At 35.3% G+C, this 24260-nt stretch overlaps 1 protein-coding gene across 1 annotated transcript in view; it reads left to right on the plus strand.

Annotated features, from left to right (window-relative positions):
• The window catches only part of LOC119082722 (teneurin-m), a 536832-nt gene that overhangs the window by 349225 nt on the left and 163347 nt on the right, over window positions 1-24260 (plus strand). The window lies entirely within an intron of this gene.

Here is a 24260-nt window from a genome sequence, read left to right on the forward strand (position 1 = left end):
ACCAGAAATTTACCAAAACTTACCGAAAAATACCAAAATTTACTAAAAAGTTACCAAAAGTTAACTAAATTTATCTAAAATTTACCGATTATGTTACTGATTGAAAATTGGTGAAAAAGACATATAATTCTCATGTTCATTTTCTTTCTTTCCAGGTACGTACTCTTCAAACATTTCTAACAACAACTTTCCTTGTGCATAAAATGTAAGTTAAGTTTCTTTTACTGACGTAAATATACTCATCCACTTTCGATCTGAGCACGAACATAATGAACAAATTCAAAGAATTCATTCGCCCACTTTTTACGAATTTTAGAAGCAACACCAAAGTAATTAACGCTAAGATAGCATCATCTCCCAATTTCTTTGTTCATTTTTTCAAAATTATATGTAATCATAAATCTGCCTACTTTTAACACTCCAGAAAAGTCTTTTAAACCAACAACAGCACGTAAATCATTTCCGAAGACAGTTCATGTCACACTCAGTCTAGTCTCTCATATACTTTAAAATTAATTCCCTTGACTGAAAGTCAGGGTCTTATGAAAGAAAATACCCTTAAATGTCCGTAACGCTAAGTTCACTTTGATATTTTGAAAATGTTCTACATTGGCAAAAAACGTTAAATACTGAAAACGTCCGTACACTTGTGGACTCGATAACTCGAGTAATTCTTTACCGATTTGCAAAATTTTGGTTTTAATCGACGGAGAATGAAAATCATGAGGTTAAGTTCGTAGATGGGCAATATTGGAGTAATGAGATGGGAGTAATTCTCAAGAGATTTTTATACTTGTTACCGCGATAACTTCCATAATTCTTATCCGATTTTCAAAGATTTTGTTTTAATCGACGAAGATTGAAACTCTTGAGGCTGAGTTTGCAGATGGATAATGTTCGAACAACGAGATGGGAGAAATTCTACATAGACGCGTTCTCTTGTTACTGCGCGATAACTTGAGTAATTTTTACCAGATTTTCAAATTTTTTGTTTTAATTGACAGAGAATGATATTGGAGTAGTGAGTTTGGAGTAATTGTAAACATAACTTGTTATACGACGACATTTTTGCAACGGATTTCCAGAAAAATTTCTTATTTGACGAGTTGTGAAATTCTGGATTTCTGGTCTAACAATTAAGAAGTACTTCCCAAAAGAGTTTTTGCTTGTTTGCTTGAGAAACCGATAGCTCGAGTAATTCAAGAGGTATGAAAAATCAATTTCGACCAGTAGCGTAATTCAAGTGGTTAAACTCGAACATTGGAATTTAATTGGACTAGTAATCTGGGATAGACGACAATTTTTGGTTGAATTCTGTATTCTTAAAAGAATTTTTTTCGTTCGTAAAATGTTTGAACGAGTGTGAACTTTGCGGCCAGAGCGAAGCGAGGGCCGTAATTCACACGAGTTATATTTTTTCAAGAGATAGGCGGGAAATACACTTTTAGTAGACTATATAGGAGACTCATATTAGGTCTTAAACGTACCTCGCTGGATCTTCCACTCATAGCGTATGCTTTGTATGTTTTCTGTTATTTGACACTCATAGCGCTTTTTAGGAGACAATAAAAAAGACTCGTAATAGAGCAAAATAGCAAAACATCGCTCGCTGGGCCAGCAACTCATAGCTCTTTTTGTTTCTTCAGGAAATTAAATAAATATGAGTAAAATGAAGCATGTGATGACTGCTGTTTTCTGAATAAAAGAGACATCACCTTTTCATGTGACTTTAATTTTGTGATCTCATTTAAAAATGGTTAGAAAACTAAGACTGGAATTATAGAAAAAAGCCAGTCAAGGGACCTGACCCACCCAATAGGTGGGGCCTAGTTAATAGGTGGAAATTCCCGCATATATATGCGTACATGTTGCTGATCTCTACCTCGGGTAAATCTACTTCAGCAATTTAATATCAAACGCATTTACTTCGAATAAATCAAAATTATTGTCGAAATAAATAAACACAACACCATAAACACTACATATGTTAAGTGTGCATAATCAGAATGGTGTGTTGTATTATCGTAAAACTACGACGAACATTACAGCAGAGAGGTTGTATCGTGGATGGTGTGTGCGCTGCTTGTGCACAAAATATAAATGAAACTATAGGCGGCATTGTTCTGTGCATTGAAACCATAAAGAAAATTGAAATTTTCAAATGGAAAATCGTTTCACTCATTTAGCAAAGTGTACCTGAAATTATTCATCAAGCGACACACATCGACGAGACGTATTATTGTGTTATATGATTCTTCGTTAATATTGCTTAGTTTGTATCGTCATCATTGGTGTCGGAATGTTCGGAGTCGTTACGCTTTATCATATAAATACTTGATAATGTTTGATTGTATGATACAAAGATTAAATCTGTTACTTCAGTTGTTAAAATTATTTTTCGAAATCTGGTACTTCACTAATTGTAACATGCTTAAATAAAACAGCACTGAGCTAATACTCACCGCTTATTTCTGTTATCGGTGTCGCTAACAAATGAGTAGTCTACTGAATGCTTTCTATTTTGTACTTCCGTTGTTTCGTTGAAAAATGCGCAGACCATTTTTGAGTACAGTTGTACCTTGTTTTCACATTCTATGGTCATATAGTTCAACTTTTCCTCTGCCATATTTAATGCCAATAATTAAAATGCATTTCAGCAAACATAATTACCTCTTATAGACGAAAAAAATCTGTAATCCGTGAAGTTGATTCAATCATTCAGCCAAAGTACTATTTGCAAGCACAGGATAAATGTACACAAAATCGAATTAAATCGAACACCAGAAGAAGAGAGAGAGAGAGAGAAGGAGTTAAAAAAAAAAACAATAATTCAGTGAACTGCAATGTTTTATTCAATGAAAAGGTTTATGCTTAAAATACATGCTGCACGTATCTTATTAAGCGAATTGAAATGAATTTTTATTTAAATTTCCTATAAATTTGAACCAATGCTACCTTATACATATAATAATGCTCATGCTAGAGTAGAAAGTTTTTCCTTTTTCGAGTACCGTCTACATCCGTACATGCATGCATTATTATATAGCGGCATCCTCTCGAACTCAAACATAGTTTTATTATAAAATGTAAAATTACGTGAGCGCGAATTTTGATTTGAGTGCACATAGAAATTGTGAAAAAAAAACTTTTTTCTTCTAATTATGCTTTTAAATGGGAAATTATACCCTTGGTGAAAATGAACTTTTCTAACTGAAAATTATAACAAAAAAAAATGAAAATTTGAAAAATCATTTAGTATTAGAAAGTTGAGTAAGCAAAATAGCAAAATAAAAAGTTTGAATTGGATTTTTAGTTACCGAAAAACTTGCGTTATAAATGAGATGTTATGAAGCAATCGATTTATATCGGATACGGATCATAAAAGTTTGAATTTATTCAGGTTATAAATACTAAAATCTCAGTTAAAGTTTATAATAAATTGCAAACGAACGTTCCGAATCCGAACTTAAAACTGTCGCATTTTCCTTATTCTCATATTTTTGTTTCCAAATTTGAATGATTTGGAGAATGACCCTAAAAAACCAGACTTACAACCACCTTGTCTAAGAAAAATTGAACTTACAAGTCGACTTTTAATACGTAATAATCAAGTGATGACATATCTAGATAATCGAATAAATCGAATTTCCTGTTTGATGATCGAATATCTCTATTAACGTCATCACATCCGATGACGATAGAACATTTTGAAATTGAAAATATTTCGATTCCCCCAACTCTTGGTCAAATACCTTACTATCAGTCAAAAAACCCTTAAAGAGTAAATGTGACGCAAGTCCTTTACCTTACTTACAAAATAACTGATATCGCTTAGGGTGACGCATTGTGCGTCGTACCCAAAAGTTTTATCAACAAAAAATTGACACAAAAAATTTGTGAAAGAAAATTTTACAACAAGAAATTTGCGTCACAAGTGGCAGATGATTCGGTTTTCTTTCGTTTAAATCCTTTCAGTACATTTTTCAACCATTTTCCTAACAATACATTCCTCAACATTTCGACAACATCAAAAAACCTTATGGAAATTAAAAAATTCTAGAGAAATCAGTCTGAATCCGAAAATCTAGAAACCAATCTTGGAACACCTCACTCATGTCGAAAATAATCCAATTCCATCAAAAATCCGATAGAAGTTAGGAAGTCCCAGAGGAATCATATGTCATCGCAAAATTTAGGAACCAACCTTGGAACACCTCACTCATGTCGAAAATAACCGAATTCCATCAAAAAATCCGATGGAAGTTATTAAGTGCCAGAGGAATCATCTGTCATCCCAAAATTTAGGAACCAACCTTGGAACACCTCACTCATGTCGAAAATAACCCAAATCCATCAAAAAATCCGATGGAAGTTATTAAGTGCCAGAGGAATCATCTGTCATCCCAAAATTTAGGAACCAACCTTGGAACACCTCACTCATGTCGAAAATAACCGAAATCCATCAAAAATCCGATGGAAGTTAGGTAGTGCCAGAGAAATCATCTGTCATCCCAAAGTTCAGGAACCAACCTTGGAACAACTCGCTAATGTCGAATATAACCTAAATCCATAAAAAAATCCGATGGAAGGTAGGAAATGCCAGAGGAATCATCAGTCATCCCAAAATTTAGGAACCAACCTTGGAACACCTCACTCATGTCGAAAATAACCCAAATCCATCAAAAAATCCAATGGAAGTTAGGTAGTGCCAGAGAAATCATCTGTCATCCCAAAATTCAGGAGCCAACCTTGGAACAACTCGCTAATGTCGAATATAACCTAAATCCATCAAAAAATCCGATGGAAGGTAGGAAATGCCAGAGGAATCATCAGTCATCCCAAAATTTAGGAACCAACCTTGGAACACCTCACTCATGTCGAAAATAACCCAAATCCATCAAAAAATCCGATGGAAGTTAGGTAGTGCCAGAGGAATCATCTGTCATCCCAAAATTTAGGAGCCAACCTTGGAACAACTCGCTAATGTCGAATATAACCCAAATCGATCAAAAATCTGATGGAAGTTAGGAAGTGCCAGAGGAATCATCTGTCATCCCAAAATTTAGGAACCAACTTTGGAACACCACTCATGTCGAAAATAACCCAAATCCATCAAAAATCCGATGGAAGTTAGGTAGTGTCAGAGGAATCATCTGTCATTACTATTCTTTAATGATGGTGACATTGAATCAGCAATAAATATTCGTTTACTACCGCTTAACCTTTTACATACGGCAGGCAGGACAACAGTTTTACTATCGGATCTATTACTTCATTTTCAAGAATTCTTTTACTTCATTTTTCGAATGTGTTTTTATCGTCCATAACAGTATGATAGCAGATAAGCAGGGCCCGATCGCCAGTTGTCAGTGTCTATAGAGTGGATAATACGTTTGCTTAGTTTCGAAGGGTGTTTGAGAACTACTTCGCAGATTATTCGCTAAGTCATTCGGTAGAGAAGTTTATCAATTTTTAGCAATTTTGGTGACAGTGAATAAAAAAGGAAGTTGATAGGGAGGAACCTTAGTCTCATTACGTGTTCCATGTTCTCGAAACACACACGCATTTCAAATAGTAGTGACTTTCCATTCATGTTCAGAATCTTAATTACAAAAACACTTTTTAATTGAGAAGTCATTGCGTCATGAATTTTGTTTCCACCAGACCCGACATTATACCTTATCTTCCCCCGGAACTCACAATATAAACTCTACTATCTGGTGTGGCGAAAACCAAAATCTCGATTCGTTTTATAATACCCGGCACGATGGTTTGATCTATTTGTTGTGCAAATCTTCATTCACCATGTATCGTCCGAAAAGCACACATTCTCTCTATACATGGACGGCTGAACCGTATTCGATGCCACACACTTTCCAGTACAATCAATATCCATGCCATCAATTTTAATTTATTACACAGCAACTGAATATAGGAGGAAAGGGGCCAAAAAGTTAAGGCATCAATGAGCATGTGAGTGAATGGTCTTTATGTACACAATACATACCAGCGGTCCAGTCTCGTAGATTTAATGTTATGAGCACATACGTATACTATACGTATATACATCCACACATGAAAAACATTTATTTCGTATACGGTTTACAAAAAAGGGATGATATGTTGCACATAAAGCATATTAAAGTGGATGGAGAGTAAGTCCATTAAACCAAGGTTTGAATGGTCAATGAGAGATGGATGCTTTTGCAATATTACTGCAACGTTCATGCTGTATCCGTTTATACGTATTTGTTTATTCACAAGGCTCTGTGTTGACCGGTACACTTTGATGGTTCTTCAGAATATGGTTCGTTTTCGAAATTCGTAACCATGTTAAAATCGTTGCATAACATTTTAAATACAAATGCATTTAGATGCAAGCGTCAAAGTTCGGAATTGACCCATTTGGCAAACATATCATCAATATAGATGGAATGGTCGAACAAATTTCAATTGATTGGTGTTAGGTCGGACTCGTACATTTCAAACGTTACGTTCAAATGGTGGTTCGCATTAATTTATTTCATTGATTGGCGTTTAACTTATATATTGGCCGAAGTAGGGGCTTCAAGTGAATTCGAAATAAACGCACCTGGCAGCCAACACAGTTCGATAAAAGCTGTTTAACGTTCTATCTTCGACAGTATTGCCAATGAAACGTTAAAATAAACTTTTGAGAAGGCATTGTAAACCTGAACAAAGCTTTCACCCATTTTCAGTTCGAACTAAAAAGCCCCATATGTATGCAACAACTAACCATGGCTGAGCGAATGGAAAATTTATTTTTAATTCCAAACATTTACTCGTACGATGTAAGCACGTCGAATAACAACAAACATTGATTTTATCGCTGATGTGGTATCACCATGCGACTTACCAAACACACACCGTATTTATATGCACTTGTAGGTGAACCCATAAAACTTAAGTGCCAAGTGAATTTTAATTTAATTCTAAGTGATTTAACATTATATGCACCCAAATGTTCATTAACCGAGAGCGTAACGAGGGGTTTGGTCATTCGAAACCCTTCCCATGTTAAATTGGTGCGACCGACTCTCTGATTAAAACAGCATACACACACTGGCATTCCCAAACCGAGAGCCATTGCACTTAACGCTTTTCCCCATTTTTCCGCTAAATTTATTGTTCAAATTAATAGTCATTGAATGCATTATGTGTATACCCACCTATGCCATTCTCTACACACATAGAATGGTGGTGCTGTTGGCTTTGAAATGAAGCATTAAATTTTGATATAAAAAAAAATCCGGCGTATTCTGCTAATCGGGTCCACATACTGCAGTTTTTCCAACAATTTAGTTAAATGATTCAATAAAATCAACCATTAAGTTAGTCAATTTATGTGTAAACGTTCTGTTGCTCTGTATGGTGTGGTGTGGTTCGTTTCAGAGAGTGTCTCGAATAAAGGTCCTCAGCTGAACGTGGCCATGAATGTATTTTATGATGGGTATGACGAAATAACTATGTAAAATTTATGGGGAAGTGGAGCTGGCGTACACCATGGCTACGGAGTCAATGTGTATACACCAGAGAATAGCACTGACACTGCTGGAACCAAAAATTCTGGAAATCGAAATGTGTCGCTTTTATCATTTATTACGCTAAGACACTCGGGGTAATATAACACTTAAAGCATGGTTGATTGAAAGGACGGCGGAATTGTTTTCGGATTAAAGGTTTAATTTTTCGGAAACAAAAGATTTTAATGTTTTTTTCTTCGCCGTATAAAACCTTTTCGGAAACAAGGGCCTTTATCTCCACCTTTTTTCAATGCGAAAATTTCCATGAAATTTACATTTAATTTGCGTATACTACTTGATGTTCACAATTAAATTTAATGAATTGCAGAATTTCTGAAAAAAAAAGATTTTCAAATGTGGGATGTGTTGAATGGTGGATGGGTTGAAAGCTTTTCCCATTACACAATAATTGCATTGTGCGGTAGGGTGGAATGATTTTTGTGAGTAGATATTAGCTTTGTTTAATGATCCAATAGAATTCTTTAAAAATCCGCTTTTATACCATGCCTCTCGCAGTGACTAGTAATAACAACATTTAATGTCAAAGATCGTACCAGCTACCATCTAATTAATAAAGCTTTACATCACAAGTGAGTCAGTTGCTTCAGCCTATAGGCGTTACTGATTGAGCGGCAGTCTACGATAAGATATATTACTTGGAACGCTCGTCCGCTTCAAGCTTTCCAACTTTACCATACTTATTTCATATATGTGTTGACCGACTTCCTGTCAAATGGTAACTGGATCACCGAATTTGAAACTTTCATTCTTGTATTTTCCAATGATTCAAAATAAATCTTTTACTTCATTAGTTTTGCCAATATGTTTACTCTGAGAAATTAAAACCTTTCAATTTTGCTCGGGTATATAAGTCAACATTAGCACAGCTGTTTCGTCATTTTTGCCGTCGTTTTCGATAACAAACCGGCAGACGTTTTTAAAAGCTCTGATACCTCGTCTAATGCTTTCAAAAATATTTCAGCTTATAAAGGGAATGCGATTTGATTTTTTTTGTCTGTGTAGCGGCTTAACGTGACTTCCGAAACACGCCTCAAAGTATGCTCACAGAGGAAAGTTAGGCGCTAATTTATATCTCGCCTAAACGTAGGCTACGCATATGAACACAAATTGGGTGACGGGAAAAATCTCCGAGTGTATTATCGTTGCAGCGGCGATAATATCGTTGCTAGGACGATATTATTGTTTCAGAAAACGATATTATCGTCCGGAAAACGATATTATTGTCGTCTGATACGATAATATCGTATCAAAAACAATAATATCGTTTCAATCGGCGATAATATCGTTTCACGGGTGATATTATCACTGCAGAAACGATAATATCGTTGCATAAAATGATAGTATCGTCGCAAAAACAATAATATCGTTTCAATCGGCGATAATATCGTTTCATGGACGATAATATCGTTTCACGGGTGATATTATCACTGCAGAAACGATAATATTGTTGCATGAAACGATATTATCGTCGCAAAAACAATAATATCGTTTCAATCGGCGATAATATCGTTTCATGGGCGATAATATCGTTTCATGGGCGATAATATCGTTGCAGTGACGATAATATTGTTGCAAAAAACGATATTATCGTGCGGAAAACGATATTATTGTCGTCTAATACGATATTATTGTCGTCTAATACGATATTATCGTCGCTCGGACGATAATATCGTTTCATGAGCGATAATATCGTTGCACGGACGATAATATCGTTACATAAAACGATATTATCGTCCGGAAAACGATAATATTGTCGTCAAATACGATATTATCGTCGCTCGGACGATAATATCGTTGCACGGACGATAATATTGTTACAGAAAACGATATTGTCGTCCGGAAAACGATATTATTGTCGTCTAATACGATATTATCGTCGCTCGGACGATAATATTGTTACAGAAAACGATAATATCGTCACAGCGACGATATTATCGTTTCAAAAACGATATTATCGTCCCCGACGATAATACACTCGGAGATTTTTCCCTAGCCCCACAAATTGTATTTGGGTTACGTCATTCGAGTCATTCAGTGTGATACATCTTTGCAGCCACCAACACACTGCAACTACCCAAATTAATGAAGCTTGAGTGAACTTTAGGACGTTACCAATGTGATATAATCGCTAGAAAAATTCCTTGTGGAATTATTTGACACTGGAATCAAATCCGGATCATTTTGGTGGAAGGCTAGTACGTAACAACTGATACTGAGCCATCCCTTCTAAATGAATACAATATTGTTGGGTCTAATAATTCCGTTTTTTATACAAATTTCTTGAAACCTCTTCGGAAAAACCAGATTTTTTTTTCTGCACACCCTAGTTCTCGCCCTAGTTTAATCACATTTCGTGATTAAAAAATAATTTAAAAAAAATTAAATCTTTCCGCGATAAAAATTCAAGTTATCAAAGGAACAATGGAGTGCAGTGAATCATCAACTTTTCTATTATTTCATTAAAAATTAAATAGTCACACGATACACCAAGGATATTCCATTCAATAACATGACACAAAACATGTTCAAAGAAATTTTAAACAGGCGGAACGCATAAACTGATGTTTATCAACTTCAATATGTTTTCTATCGAAAATTAAAAAAAAAATTAGACAGAAAAAAAACCACCCAAAAAGAGTCATATCAATTTAAATAAACATATCCAGTATAGTCAACCGGCGATAAAAATAATTTCAAATGAAACGAACGAACAAAAAAAAAACTGTAAAAATTCATTCAACAATATTGAATTGATAACCTAAGTATTTAAGTGATAAATAACAAAAAGTGGTAGAGAAAATATGACTCTCGTTCACAACGATTTTTCTGGTTGATTCAAATCATGTTATTCTAAATGTTAGCCAACAAGAGAACAGACCGAACAAATCAGAAATTTGAAGAGAAGAATTACATAAGATATGATGTTCACCATAAGTGCAACACATTGTGAACATAAAAAGGGAAGTGCATTAAATATTTTCTTTGGAACAAAATCTATTACTTTGACATGAACTTTGAGTGCTGAGTCAATTAGCTGACGGGAAAAAAAAATGGGCGTGAATCGTGTATGGATATACTCTTCAAAATTCATTAAGTTCGTTTTTGTTATCCTATGGGAACAATTTTCTCGTGAATGTTTGTTATGGAATTTAATGCAGGTGCTGACTATTCAATAAATTTATATTTGTGAATCAAACAATGATCACGGTGCTCATGCTGTTAATATTGTCGTATAACTTCATGTTGCGGATGCATTGAATAAACCTTTTCATTCTAAGCATTATGAAGAGCTTTCAATATCTAGAATTATCATCACAAATAGAAATTAACGAGTCTGTTATCTACTTCAAACGATCTAATTATTTTCGACAAAATCTTTTACTTCAAATGTTTTGACAAACATTTTGGTATAATACAACGTCTGTCAGAGCTGTTGTAAACGGATCAAATTCTATTGTTGGTGTAGGAGTGGTGTTACCCTAGAGAGAGAGAGAGAGAGAGAATGGAGGTAAATCTAGAAAGTTAACATTTCCAAATTTAACCTAGTCTAAATACGGTCTTTAAAGCAAAGAAACACAAGTCAGATGATTCTTCGCCTAGATTTACATGTTTCAATTACTAAAGTGACTTCGAAATTCCAACTATAGCAAAAAGATGAGGTGTAGGACATGTACCAGTGTGAACATTTGAAGTTTTCATACTTCATTTGTTATTGCACAACGCTGATACTTTGTTGGCTTATATCCAGATTTGTGGTTGCTACACCACAGACATCTGCATGAGTGATGGCATGTCTGATGATACCCTAATAACTAATATATGAATATTTACTTTCATTTTATTTATGATTCGCTAGACTTTTTCATGCAAAATGATATGACATACTATGTTGAAGTTAGAAGATGTTGAAGACTGATGATGCAAAGCATCGGAAGATGGTATTATCATCTCACAGATCAAAACTGTTCTGGAAACCGTTCGCAATTAGTTTCAAAACAATTGTACTTCCAGACACGACAACGACAATTTTGAGAACATACAATCAATTTAAATGCAATCCCTAACGGTCTTTCCAACCAACTTCACACACCACAAAGAACCACACTCCAGCAATATGAGTTCAATTTTACGTTAATCCTACGATCATGACAAATTTGAATTGATTGATCCCAAGAACATTAACCTTGCTGCCTGTGATCTACGTTCATTGTTTCAATCTGTCCGAATCGATCCGAGTAAATTACCATCAAATCAACACCATTAAAGAATGCCAAATAAAATTTATAGCCAAAAATTCATGCCATCTAGCAAAAATGAACGGATATGGCATTTTAAAAGTAATTGAAAACCATTTTTAATCTGACATTCAAAAGTACCGCGAGGCAGACCCAAAAAAAAAACTGTAATTTGAAAAAATCATAAATTCTTTTAATCTTTCTTGTCTCAATTAATATTTTTTGGATTTGCATACCCAAACAATTAGTCACAGATTTAAAATTGACTAAAAAAAATGTTCAATCAGATTACGATGTGATTGCGATGAATAAAAGAATGAAATATATTTTCGAATATGTCTGTTGTTTTTGTGCGCGCTTCAGTTCTGTTTTCTACTCTTCTTTTTTTCCCTGTTCGTTTTCTTGTTTCTTCGGTAACCAATCCAATTAAATCTGCAGAAAAATGTATGATTGCATTGCTTGCAGTATTGTTTTAAAAAAAAGGAAATGACAAGTTAATTGACCAACAAAGTCCGCATTTGAATGGCGGTTATGTGTTCGTATTTTCATTTCTTATCTTTTTACGTTTAGCTATTGTTCAGTGAAATAATGCTCAATGATTTTTGACAATCGTTCCGATTTTCCCCCCATAATAATATGAGTTGAAACGAGAATGAAATTCAAATCATAATTTAGCAAATAAACATTCTTGTTGGTCGTGTGGTCATCTGGTGTTTTATGAGTCCCTTGACCAGATTACACTGTTATGTATAAGAGATATTTTGACTCAGTTACACTTATAGGAATACATACAAATTTAAACTGGGCTTACTCTCCCACAGGTCAGTTAAATACTGGTCTTCGCTCTCCGTCAAGACTCTATAAGCAAAAATAAAAACTCGGACCAGTAATTTTAACTTAGTTAAACGTAACTGGCCGTGAGGGCAATGTCAACATGAGAGAAGAAACACCTACGAAATTTGTGTATCGAAAATTGGAACTTTAACCTGTTACAGACGGAAAACATATGATCAGTATTCTTATCGGGTCTATTACTTCAATCGATCAGAATATTTTTAATCGGTTGATTTCAAATCTTGTACTTCAATTTTTTAACATGTATTTTACTGTATAAAGGACCATATTACCCAGAGCCTGTCATTATTTTTGTCGTCGTTATCGATAACAGATTATTAGCCGTATGGGACAGGTTAGATTCGGACTTCACAGCGAAGAAGAGTTCAATTTAACTGGACTTGGGTGTAATGTCAAAAATTAATAAATGGGAAGCACAGTCATCCACAAAAGCTGGTTTTGACACATCCCAGTTAGAAGGCGGATATAACATTGGCAACGTTGGCTATTCTGTCTAATTTTTTGATAGCCAGCCCTCTATTTGACTGAAGTCAAAGTCAGTTTCGGTGCTTGACAGTACCATGCATAATTTTTGACATTACCCCAAATCCAGTTAAATTTAACTGATCTTCGCTCTCCTTCAACAATCTAGATAGACTTTTATGATGAAATATAATTCGGACCAGTAACTTTAACCTGTCAAAATTGTAAAAAAATGTCAAAATTTAGAACGAAATTATTGGTCAATGACAAGTACCCCGAAGCAAGTTATATTTAACTGGCCTTCGGTATTCTCTGTCTAATCATAACAGTTTCTACTTAAACGTTAACCTGTTACAGACGGCCCAGTATTATTATCGGGTGTATTACCTCCATCGATCAAAGAATTTTTAATCGGTTGATTTCAAATCTTGTACTTCAATTTTTTTAACATGCATTTTACCATATAAAGGACCATATTACCCAGAGCCTGTCATTATTTTTGTCGTCGTTATCGATAACAGATTATTAGCCGTATGTGACAGGTTCAATTCGGACTTCACAGCTCAGTTCAATTTAACTGGACTTGGGGGAAATGTCAAAAATTAATAAATTGGAAGCACCGTCATGCACAGAAGCTGGCTTCGACAGCATCCAGTTAGAAGGCCAATATAACATTGAGTTGGCTTTTCTGTTTAATTTTTTGATAGCCAGCCCTCTATTTGAGTGAAGTCAAAGTCACTTTCGGCGCTTGAGAGTGCCATGCATAATTTTTGACATTACCCCAAATCCAGTTCAATTTAACTGATCTACGCTCTCCTTCAACAATCTAGATAGACTTTTATGATGAAATATAATTCGGACCAGTAACTTTAACCTGTCAAAATTGTAAAAAAATGTCAAAATTTAGAACGAAATTATTGGTCAATGACAAGTACCCCGAAGCAAGTTTTATTTAACTGGTCTTCGGTATTCTCTGTCTAATCATAACAGTTTCTACTTAAATGTTAACCTGTTACAGACGGCCCAGTATTATTATCGGGTGTATTACCTCCATCGATCAAAGTATTTTTAATCGGTTGATTTCAAATCTTGTACTTCAAATTTTTAACATGTACTTTACTATATAAAGGACCATATTACCCAGAGCCTGTCATTATTTTTGTCGTCGTTATCGATAACAGATTATTAGCCGTATGGGACAGGTTAAATACGGACTTCACAGCGAAGATCAGTTCAATTTAACTGGACTTGGGGGAAATGTCAAAAATTATTAAATGGGAAGCACCGTCATGCACCGAAGCTGGCTTCGACAGCATCCAGTTAGAAGGCCAATATAACATTGAGTTGGCTATTCTGTTTAATTTTTTGATAGCCAGCTCTCTATTCGAGTGAAGTCAAAGTCAGTTTCGGTGCTTGAGAGTGTCATGCATAATTTTTGACATTACCCCAAATCCAGTTCAATTTAACTTATCTTCGCTCTCCTTCAACAATCTAGATAGACTTTTATGATGAAATATAATTCGGACCAGTAACTTTAACCTGTCAAAATTGTAAAAAAATGTCAAAATTTAGAACGAAATTATTGGTCAATGACAAGTACCCCGAAGCAAGTTATATTTAACTGGCCTTCGGTATTCTCTGTCTAATCATAACAATTTCTACTTAAACGTTAACCTGTTACAGACGGCCCAGTATTATTATCGGATGTATTACCTCCATCGATCAAAGTATTTTTAATCTGTTGATTTTAAATCTTGTACTTCAATTTCTTTAACATGCAATTTACTATATAAAGGACCATATTACCCAGAGCCTGTCATTATTTTTGTCGTCGTTATCGATAACAGATTATTAGCCGTATGTGACAGGTTCAATTCGGACTTCACAGCTCAGTTCAATTTAACTGGACTTGGGGTAAATGTCAAAAATTAATAAATTGGAAGCACCGTCATGCACAGAAGCTGGCTTCGACAGCATCCAGTTAGAAGGCCAATATAACATTGAGTTGGCTTTTCTGTTTAATTTTTTGATAGCCAGCCCTCTATTCGAGTGAAGTCAAAGTCAGTTTCGGTGCTTGACAGTGCCATGCATAATTTTTGACATTACCCCAAATCCAGTTAAATTTAACTGATCTTCGCTCTCCTTCATAAATCTATAGACTTCTATGATGAAATATAATTCGGACCAGTAACTTTAACCTGTCAAAATTGTCAAAAAATGTCAAAATTTAGAACGAAATTATTGGTCAATGACAAGTACCCCGAAGCAAGTTCTATTTAACTGGCCTTCGGTATTCTCTGTCTAATCATAACAATTTCTACTTGAACGTTAACCTGTTACAGACGGCCCAGTATTATTATCGGGTGTATTACCTCCATCGATCAAAGTATTTTTATTCGGTTGATTTCAAATCTTGTACTTCAATTTTTTTAACATGTATTTTGCTATATAAACGACCATGTTACCAAGAGCTTGTCATTATTTTTGTCGTCGTTATTGATAACAGATGAATAAGTGACAGGTTAAATGGACATTACTGAAAAACCGAAGCAGATATCTTGAGTACGGCTACAGCCCCATTAAACCACTGTAGCAAATAATCGTTGCGATTTCATCAAAAGTCAATCAAAAAGTTCATTTAAAACTCGAAATGAATTTTATAATATACAAATACATGGCAATTATACCCGAAGTAGATTGTTTGCACTTTTAAAGTAGAAATCTTCAATAATAAAGCAAACAAATGTGAATGAGCGCTACTCGAAATTTATGTGTCTATGTCTGTCTATACATTCATCTAGATGAAGGATAAAATGTTATTGTTTTATGGGCTTACATGTTGATGGGCCGTATATATGTACGTATATACATCCATCCATAAATATTTCGTATATTATATAGGCAGTTGTAAGAGGCTGAGTGATGTGTGTATTGTTGACTTTTTCATCGTTAAAAAGTTTACGTGGGAGATGTGATGTGTCTTATGTTGGATCAATGCGGTAAAGTGCTATCATCCTTTCACATATGTAACTCCCAAACATTTTACGTTAAATGTATTCAAACCTATGTGTGTATACCGTATGTATACCTGATAGTAATAAAATAACAATAATATTTAAAGAGTAACACCAGCAGTATACGGTATACCACGCACCCGAAACGTGTATTTATTTGAATTATTCTGTTGGTTTAATATCTTTTCAGCTTTGACTGTACTACCTATCTATTTCGTTTAAACCGGCACACCAAATAGTATCATCTCTGTCGCTTTTGTATACGTTTCCATATAAATGCGTACATGGTTCCCTGGATGCTATTAGAATTTGTTCTTCCCATTAACATTAAAACGAAAATTGTTTTGAACATTGCGTAAACGAAATAAAACCAAACATACATCCATGAGTGCGTTCTCTACCATATGCAAATAGGTTGTTTATGCAATTACATGTTCGGAAAGGGTTTGCTTGCTATCATCCTTATTACACACGGTGTGATTTCAAATTCTCATTTATGACTAAGTTTTAATCATCAATTGTTCAGCATTATCTTGCTCGGGCTCATTGTTCATTGTGACGATTGTTTAGCACATGAATATAAAATTCGAAAAATTTAGACACCGAGTTTATGATATCTGATAAAAATCATCATTAGACGTGACTGCTATCCACCGCAGCGCCGCTGGCCGTATGCTTCTCATTCCATAATCATGATTATAGTGTAGTCGATAACGCAATGAACGTTTACCGAGCGAGTTCCGGCAAACGAGTGATTGGAGGTTGTTGGGTACATCGAAAAAATAATTTTCTGAAGAAGAGACAAAAAATTCCTCCTCGTCCTTCCCCTCCCCACCCCTTCAAAGCTTAAATGTAGAGGTGTCTTTGTCGAATTATTGACAGGGCTGTGTGAAACGGAGAGATACGTGTGATAGCTCATTTTAAAGGTAAAGGTTCAAAGTTTTTTTTGGCGCAGTTAGATTTTCCAAATTTTCCAAATCGTTTAAGACTTTTCCGACTTTTCTTCAAATTAATGTTTTAAATTTAAGTTTAAAGTTAAATAATTTCTTAAATATGTTCCGAAGTAAAAAAAAAGGAAATCGAAAAATGTTATTGAAAAATGGACAAAAATGACGTTTTAAACATGTTTAAAGACGTAAATTTTGTGTTTCTATGTATTTCTTACGATTTCAAAGCAATCTAAACAATAAAATCAAAAAAAAAATTTGACCAAAAAACCGGTCTAAAAATCCTATGCGAAACCATGGAATTTTTTCATGAAAAATCAATGTGGCGCCTACACTTTGCAAAATACAATTATACTTTCTTCGGCAAAATTGTAGCAAATGACACAGAGAACTATATTACCAAAAAAAAAATTTTTACTTCGGAACATATTTAAGAAATTATTTAACTTTAACCTTAAATTTAAAACATTAACTTGAAGAAAAGTCGACGATTTGGAAAATTCGGAAAATCTAACTGCGCCAAAAAAAACTTTGAACCTTTACCTTTAAAATGAGCTATCACACGTATCTCTCCGTTTCAAACAGCCCTGACAATAATTCGACAAAGACACCTCTGCATTTAAACTTTGAAGGGGTGGGGAGGGGAAGGACGAGGAGGAATTTTTTGTCTCTTCTTCAGAAAATTGTTTCTTCGATGTACCCAACAACCTTCAATCACTCGTTTGCCGGAACTCGCTCGGTAAACGTTCCTTAACAGAATTTGCGTTATCGACTACACTATTACATGTATCACAGGTCATTTTATGAACTCGTTGTTTGTGTGTCCCTCAATTTACTTTGAAATTTATAATGACGCCAACCCCATCGTAATGACGCCGCTATAATCCAACGAAATTATTGCGAACCGAATAACCACCAGCGACATAATACACCGCCATTCGAATTCATTTTGCCGAGGATTAGTTTAATCACTTCAGCCCAACCGAATCGTAAACGCGATACATTCAAAATGGAAATTTTATTTGTTTTCTTTTTCTGCACTTGACGAAAACACCCCTAACCCAAATCTCAAATATTCTCAAAACACTTCAGAATTCCATATGTGTGTGGACCAGGCCATATAGCACTATTTATTTAAGGAATTCATAGCTTAGGTAAACCATTTTCGAAATACCAAAATTTATGTATTAGGCAACGTGCCGTAGCCATTATCTCTGCCGTACGAGTCATTTCCATTTTCTATGAAAACGACCCTATAAACTGCGTGTATGTAGTAGGGATAACAACGTGTATGTAACTTCAACAACGGACTACGGACATACATGCGTAAACGTTTGCATTTACACGTATAACTATAAGTCTCCATTTAGTAAAAGCATGTGTTTGCATAAACGCACTCCATTCAAAACGATGTACTGGAGTAGATAATGTTAAATTAAAATTAATTAAATTAAATGGTTTTCGGTTGTTGGCTGTAATGGTTGTGATAATAATCTCTTATAAAGTAAATTAGGATGAGAACACACCGTTGGTTATACGCTGAGTTTTGCTTGTCTATAACAAACTGAATATTCTGATCCTTTGAGGTATATGTAGACAGTTGCCTGACTATAAAGGACGACGAAGTAATACAGTAGTTTAGCTCAAAGTTATAATGGTTTGTAGCACACGTATGTACTCTTAAGACTCATACTATGGGTAAGTCTCCGAAGTCTTTTTCTTTTCATAACGGTCCGACTTTATTAATAAGGTGGAGTCCTTGACGAGAGTATGCCGTATGCGGTGACTGGATGCACTCCTGCTGAACTCGCAGCTTTCCATTGAATTGACCAAGTCAACTTAATTCTCCATATCCACCCACCGTTCCTTCTTTTTAAATAAACAAAAGAAACGAACAGGGAACGAATGAATGGAACAGAGAGGGATGTGATACGTCTATACAGATTTAATTTGTATTTAGTATTGGCATCGTATGTACCTTTCACTTATTCATTTTTTATTTAAAAGAAAAAAAAATGGGAAGTTAGTGGAGAAAGAGAGTTTTCATATTTATAATGAACAGGCGTAGAGGGAGCGATCAATTTTTGAATTTTATTAAAAATAAACTAAAAGTCCTCCGCTAGGCATAATAAGCTCCGTTGTAATGTATCTTTTTATGCTTTGCCGCGCTGTATCAACGAAAAATCATTAAATTTTATGGGAAATAAAGTTAGAGAGGGCCCCCTCTTAAAAATGAATTAAGTTTTCTGATAAAAGATTTCATGGCTGGCACAGTGTTGTAATGCCAAGGAACAACATTCGATACCATGTTGGCTGTCAATACTTTGACAGTCTTTCAGTATTCAGACATTTTTCAAATTTAATTCCTTTTGATAACAAATCGACAAAACGAAACTTTATTTCCGTGGCAGGTAGTTGCATCTTCATTCTACATTCAACTAAAACAAAACTGTTTAAATTTGAATTTATTACCTGTCTTTCCGCCTGTCTTATCTTCTAGGACTTTTAATTATTAATCGCCTCAGTTAGCGAACAAAATTGCTCAGAAACGATTGTTGCTATTGGGCGCTAGATGGCTGTACCACAGCTTGTTGTGCGTTATTTTCTATTCCTTTTTCATTTTTGGTTCTTCCGGTATCCCTGACTACACTTCTCAGCTACGATCCCGAACCATAGTGTTGACAACGCGAAAATTACACTTTAAACTTTTCGCACTGTAACTTTACTGTCGTAATAAATGACACCAATCTTCACTCTCTAGCGCCATTGATTTGAATTTTTAGCCCCGTACGAAGTACAAAGGGGCTTATAGGATTACGATGCCGTGTGTAATTGATGGAATTCGAAGCAGACGGTAAGGGCAAAGTGTTTGCCTATGTTCATAGATGACGAATCTGCAATAAAAATTTTGTCTGTCCGTCTGTCCGTCTGTAGGTCTATCCGTCTGTCCGTCACGTCGGTATCTTGAGTAAATCAAATCGGATTTCAAAAAAAAAAATTCCCCTGAAAGATAGTCGAAATAGTGAGGCTAAGTTCGAAGATGGGCATATTCGGGTCGGCCCTTCGTGAGTTAGAGCCACCTAAGTGATTTAAGGTCTTTTGGTGATATTTGTGGCAAAACAAACGATGGAAATGTAATGCAAATGATAGGTATTGTCAATACCAATCCAGAAAAAAAAAGTTTTTTAAAATCGGGTGAGTGGACCGTGAGTTAGGGCCTTAGAAGTGAAATGCTACTAGGGCCCTATGTGTATTTTACATATAACTCGAGTAAATTTCATTCGTTTTTCGTAATTTTTGTTTGATTTGCAAGGTAATCGAAGGCTGAATAGAATGTTGTTGAAAAAAAGTTAAATTTGGGTCCTTGGCCTAAGGCCGCTACTAGGGCCCTATGTGTATTTTACATATAACTCGAGCAAATTTCATAGGTTCTTCGTAATTTTTGTTTCATTTGAAAGACAATCGAACACCGAATAGAATGTTGTTGAAAAAAAAATTAAATTTGGGTCCTTGGACTAAGGCCGCTACTAGGGCCCTATGTGTATTTTACATAGAACTCGAGTAAATTTCATTCGTTTTTCGTAATTTTTGTTTCATTTGGAAGGTAATCAAAGGCCGAATAGAATGTTGTTGAAAAAAAAATTAATTTGGGTCCTCGGATTAAGGCCGCTACTAGGGCCCTATGTGTATTTTACATACAACTCGAGTAAATTTCATTCGTTTTTCGTAATTTTTGTTTCATTTGGAAGGTAATCAAAAGCCGAATAGAATGTTGTTGAAAAAAAAATTAATTTGGGTCCTCGGATTAAGGCCGCTACTAGGGCCCTATGTGTATTTTACATACAACTCGAGTAAATTTCATTCGTTTTTCGTAATTTTTGTTTGATTTGGAAGGTAATCAAAGGCCGAATAGAATGTGGTCGAAAAAAATTTTAAATTTGGGTCCTCGGACTGAGGCCGATACTAGGCCCTTCAAAAAAATAAAATCTTTAGGGCGATTTGAAATTTTTGTTTCATTTGAAAGGAACGTGATGGCAGAGTAGTAGTGATGGCAGAGTTCTCATCCTAATTACAATGTATCTACGTGTTACATTAGGCGGTGAACATAAGTAGTCGGGTTGCTCTCAACAGAACGTCGTACGGGGCTTCGTAATTGCGACATGCGCAATTTGTAAGATGCACACATTACATAATAACTTTACTTTAACTACATTAACCGGCGCAATAGGCTTACGGTCAAAGAAGGGTGATAGACGCACTAGGGTCACGTGCAATAGGCTTACGGTCAAAGTAGAGTGACAGACGCACTAGGGTCACGTACGCAATAGATATACGGGTTTGTACGGGGCTCAGTCGCAGCAAACGCTCCGACTGTTCTAGTGGCTCGTTTAAATACCAAAATCAAAGCCCAATTTCTGCTAGCACTTTTGTCTTGGTTCTGAATCGTCATTCACCGTTATTAATAATCGAAAGCGACGTTAATGTTGATCTATCTCAAACCTTTTTGTAATTTGTAAGCAATTCGATACGAAGCAATACCCCAAATACTTTCGAGAATTAAAAAAATCGTCCGTCTGCCGATATCAAATGTGACCAAAAAAAAAAGTTTTTTTTTTCTTGAAGCCTTCTTGTGGTCAATAAAATATAATAATTTTTTTTCTTCATTAATTCCAAGTATTTGTTTGCACCGAAAAACAACATGAAAAATGTTGAAATCGAATAGCTGTGGAACATCACCACAGAGCGAACAAAATATTCAATAACATAGTCGTTTCTACCTGTTCCCTCTGTGTTATTGTTTTTCGAAGATCGGTACTTATGATATGGAAACCGTAGGTGGGCACCCTTTTAAGAGGATCGCCCTTTTTTTGTTCACTTTTTTTTTCAACTGTTGTTGCTGCGATCTGTTCGTTTTAATTCTTTCTTCTTCTCATTCCTTTTTTTTGTGTGTTAAATTCATCATCGTGTTTTGAGTACGCATTCATTAAATATGCATGATGTTATGTGTGCACGCTTGTATCTATGGCCATTGGTTTTGTTGTTGTTGTGCACAACTCTTTAACGAAATGCGCTTATAGCCGAGAATTATCCAATACAAAGTTTCAAGGTCTTACAATTCGACCATAAGACCCAACAAATCTCTTGTAATTCGATTTTATTTTATTTTCTGCATTTGGCTTATAGTCATATTAGCTGTTCTGTTCGTTGCATGTTTCTCTTGAAGTGATGAATAACGCATAACCATTTAGTATTCTTCACTTGGATTTCTTGTGAATGTTCAACTACTAGCAAAAACCGTTGTACCCACGTTCATGTCCATTAATTAATTACAACGAAAAACACATTTTTTTGTGTGTGCAATTTTATATAAAAGACAGGCTACAAGTCCGCCTTGGAAGTTGGAATTCTTGTTGGGGCGATATAAAACGGATCGATGTGATATATCGATCGTCATTGCGATTCTTATATACGAAATCACAGAGAGTTTAAATGGAATGTTAGCAACGACAAAAAATGATTTCATTTTTCTGAAGTGTTAAATTGTCAATACGAGAGATCTACAAGATTGTTAAACATCGGATGCTGGAATCAGAAAACCGCTGCTGTCTTTTTAATCGTTTGTTATCATGATCACAGTCACACACGTTTCGTTTTATTTAATCTTTCTGTGACGGCAAAGAATATATCTAAATAAATCAATCTGGTACTTCTAATGTTAACATTATCTCCTTGTGTTCCATTCCAAATCTTTTACTTGTTTCGTTGAATCGTCTTTTGTTTTTCGGTAAATAGATAACAATTTTGCTTTCCAACTGTTGGCAGAGGTTGATAATGGTCAGATATCTGGACTCCCAATGAAACACAACTTTGCACTTCCAGTGTTTATTGAGAAGTGACTAAAAGCAATTTTCTTCTTAACTAGGGTTACTTGATCGTCTAATTCATTTCGACTACTAGACCTATGTTATTATCAAGTGATACCTCCAACACTCCCACTCAATTGATAATAACATAGTCAACAGTTTCAATCTGTTATCTTCAATTTGAATACTCTCACTGAAACAGTATTGAAACGATCCACATTCATTGACCCCGATCGTTTTCAATCTCCAGCTCGAACACTTCCATACCAATCGACCATCTTAAATTACAATATTCTCCCACTCAGTTGAAATACCACTAGATTTTGTCAATTAGCCATTGCGGTTTCGCTATCGAATTGTATTTGATAGCGTATGATTTCACTATCGATCGATTATACCACGGATTTCATCGAACTGCAATGTACACGCCAAATTCTCCCATATAATGAAACTCTTGTGAACCCACGACCGCACTGTCGCTTAGCCTCACCGCCATGTTCACATCGATTATCTTCAATTGTAACACAGTACTCTCCCACTCAATTGTAGATGATCACATTTGCCATCAATTTTTACCGTCGACAGTGTCGTATCATGAATGTCTTCCCCATCGATTGATTGGGTCACGCATTGTCACCATTGCGAACAATTAGCCTGAATTACCAACTGCTTTTATTCCTGACTCGACATCATCGCCATGACTGCACCAAATTCTTTTCCGCAATTGAACCTTTGTGAACGAACGACAATTTTGTCGCTTAGCCTGACCGCCATGTTCACATAAGATTCTTCTCCATAATAGGACTTGTCAATGCTCAAATGTTTTGCCTCTGGCTTTTCTCTAGCCTCCTCAATTCTTTTGCACCATTCCGCCGCTACCAGTCTGACTTCCTTTGATGTACACAATCTCGCCAGTGCTCAAATATTTTGCCTCTTTTGCTCAATTCTTTTGCACCATCAGGCTCAGGACAACAACTGGTCTCACATGCACCATTATCGATTATCGTTCAAACAGACCTCTAGCTGGGCCCATAACCTGTTGGCAGAGGTTGATAATGGTCAGATATCGTTAGATATCTGGACTCCCAATGAAACACAACTTTGCACTTCCAGTGTTTATTGAGAAGTGACTAAAAGCAATTTTCTTCTTAACTAGGGTTACTTGATCGTCTAATTCATTTCGACTACTAGACCTATGTTATTATCAAGTGATACCTCCAACACCAACTTCAGAAAAGCGGGAAAATTAACTTGAAAGTCAAGATGACACACGTAAATCTGTTACTTCAAATGTTTACATTATCGCCTTGGGCTTAAT

Source organism: Bradysia coprophila, unplaced genomic scaffold (genome assembly GCF_014529535.1).
Source record: "Bradysia coprophila strain Holo2 unplaced genomic scaffold, BU_Bcop_v1 contig_476, whole genome shotgun sequence".
NCBI lineage: Eukaryota > Metazoa > Arthropoda > Insecta > Diptera > Sciaridae > Bradysia > Bradysia coprophila.